Here is a 3,120-nt window from a genome sequence, read left to right as displayed (position 1 = left end):
GTTTCTTGTCCTTGAAAGAGGTGCTTCTCAATGCACTTAAGCCTTACACAAGTAATATTATTTTCATCACTGTTATATATTAAAAGTTTAAAAAATCATTGCATGATGCTTCTCTTGAAGATAAGACTCTTCCAAAAGACTGTTATTGGCAACTGGGACAGGCTGTCCAAAATCAGTCTAGAATATGCATGAGAGAAAAATGATATGCAGGGCTGGAGAGGAAATTCATAAAACTATAGCAAAATAATTTTTCCATGGTTATGTTTGACTGTTTCAAATACCTCATGAGTATGCTAATAACTCACCTGCTAAAGCACCAAATTTGAGTTGGGACACACCGATGGCTGATGTTTAAAGAGAGCTCTACATTGTGTATAGGTGCAGAGCCTTACTCGTGTGTACTGGTTTTGGCTGGGATGGAAGTAATTTTCTTCATAGTCACTAGTATGGGATGATGGTTTGGATTTGTGCTGAGAACAGCGTTGATAACACGCTCGTTTTAGTTGCTGCTGAGCAGAGCTCACACAGCGTCAAGGCCTTTTCTGCCCCCCAGACTGCCCTACCAGTGAGTAGGCTGGAGGTGCTTAAAAAGCTGGGAGAGGACACAGCTGGGACAGCTGACCCCAACTGACCAAAGGGATCTTCCAGACCATATATCCGTCGCTTGGTGGTGAGCAGTTGTTTTAACTTGCATCATTTGTCTTTAGTGGGTTTTATTTTCCTATCTCTTTGATATTTCCCCAACCCCCCCTTTTCCTTACATTTTTGAATTATTATTATTACTATTTTAATTATTAAACTGTTTTTATGTCATTCTACAAGTTGCTTTCTCGCTTTTACCCTTCCAGTTCTGCCCTCACCCCACCCAGGGAAGGGGAGTGAGCGAGCGGCTGCGTGGTGCTGAGTTGCCGTCTGGGGTTAAACCATGACCCTCATGTTACAGGACGCATGTATGAGAATTCAGTAGTTTAAATTTTCCTATTTTGTCCAGGTGCTGTAACATGGTCATCTTATTGTTTCATCAAATGTCTGAAGACATCAGATGCAGCATACCAAGCATAATTCAGCTGCTCTGGCTATTTGTTGTTTCCTTCATTTGCTCTTTTGAGGCATTTGACTGACATCTGCTATTTTAACAAAATGCCCGTTGGCTAAATCAACAAACCATTACAAAGGACCTTTAGACATACAAGTAAGAACCAGTGACTTGTTTTCATAAATGTGCTGTTCATTGTGTTTGCAAAGGCATCTGAATATCCCATTGCATTATTGTTGAAATGATGCTGGTAATACTAGCAATGTAAGAATTGCAATTTAATTGCAGTTTAATTACACGTTTTTATTACTGACAGTAGCTAGCATGAGATGCTTTGGGTGAAATTTTAAGAACCTCCTGAATGACCAATTAAGTTTTAAAATAGGATTATTGTTGTAACTATAGTGATGGGAAAGAACAGCTACAGCTGGGGACAGCAAGGTGAACTTCCCATCAGTTATTAAAATGATCTGTTGTTGACAGAGACAGTTAATGGTGATATTCCCATCTGCCACATCAACTGCTTTTTTCTGCTGCTTGTGGACAAAGCACTTGAAAAATTGCTGGAGACGGGGAATAAAGCAATGCTGAGATAAGATCTATCATATTTTTTGCAACATTTCTGAAAATGATTGTCTTCTTGTGGGTGGAAATTAAACTCTTTCGATTCTAGTTAATGAGAATGGGGTCAGGACGGACCCACTGTTGACAGTGATTGCCAGCAGATCTTTGTAATCGAACAAATTATACAAGAAGCCAGGACAAACCTGGAAGCTTAATGGGCCTGACAGTGCTGGTGGGGCATGTCTGTTGCAGACACTGCTACATACACATTTCAGAGGTTATGGGGAAACTTAGCACCGCGTGCTGTATTTGCATTGACAGCTACACTTATTATTTTTTTTTTCATTACTGTTTCATCTTTTGGGTTTATTGAGCATTTGTGAAAAAGGTCATTGCAAATGGGAAAAGAGAAGCTTTAAATTTCTATCTTAGCATCTGTATCTTCTAACAGTTCAGCTTCCTTTTATTACAAAAGGTGTATATATATTTTTTAAATCGAAGGAATGTGTTGGCAAGTTCAAACTAGCTCATTTTCACCCAGCACACAGCATTTCAGTCGGCAGAAGAGTGTTTAGAAGTTGTGTGATAATGAATTTGACTTAATATTAGCAAGTATTAAGAGAACTTTTCAACCCTGCTGCATTTCCTTCTTTGAGCTAGCAAACTGAAAAATACTCGTTATATAGCAGAGACATGGTGTGAAGACTCCTTTGTATCTGATTAATAGATAGCTAATTTACAACTGTTCAGAGACTTCAGTCTGGATCCCTTTAATGCATTGAAGTAATGGCACTTTGCAAAACCTGTAGATTTCCTGTCCTATTCATCCCTCGTTATCATGCCATAGGAATTGGGTTTTCTTCTGCTGTCTTATAGCTTGGGCTTGAAAATCTGTTGTTGCTGCTCAATACACAGACTAATTTTGCATGAGGATAATCTCTTGGGGAATTGGAGTCTGCTCTGGAGCCCAGTGCTGGAGGGCTTGGGCCTGCTATCAGTTCTTGTGGGGTTCTCCTCCTCCTTGGCCTGATGTTTGCTGCCCAGGCGGCTGTGAGGGGGGTTGACAGAAGGGGAACAGATCTTGTCATGTGCAGGGTGACATGGGGAACCCACAGGGTTGTGTCTGCGTGAGTGAGGCTGAGGGTCTGTGCGCGGCCCCGTTTGCCAAGGGCTTCCACCAGCCACAGCCCAGCTGCCCCACACCCGTGGGTCCTGCAGAAGGGCTGGTTTTTTCGCCTGGTGGCATCAGCTGGGTGGCAAACCAGAACAGCTGGAGCAGCCGATGCCACTAAAGGGGGAACTAAACTTGTCTCTTCTTCCCCTTTGCTGGGAGTTGGCCTCTGCTGGGTCTCGGCTCTGGCAGCCAAGAACTCCTTGTGCCCCAGACGCTTCTGTACAAACCCCAGCAGTTTTGCTTAAACTCGTTTTCTGCCGTATTTCACCCGACAGATGGAGTTTGGGCGGAGAAGGGGATGTGGAGGGGGGTCCCGGGTGCGGGGTGGCAGCGCGGTGACGGGGCC

This window comes from Calidris pugnax, unplaced genomic scaffold (genome assembly GCF_001431845.1).
Source record: "Calidris pugnax isolate Ruff unplaced genomic scaffold, ASM143184v1 scaffold18, whole genome shotgun sequence".
Classification (NCBI taxonomy): Eukaryota; Metazoa; Chordata; class Aves; order Charadriiformes; family Scolopacidae; genus Calidris; species Calidris pugnax.
The sequence above is the reverse complement of the archived record's forward strand: the minus strand, read 5'-3'. Positions refer to the sequence as shown.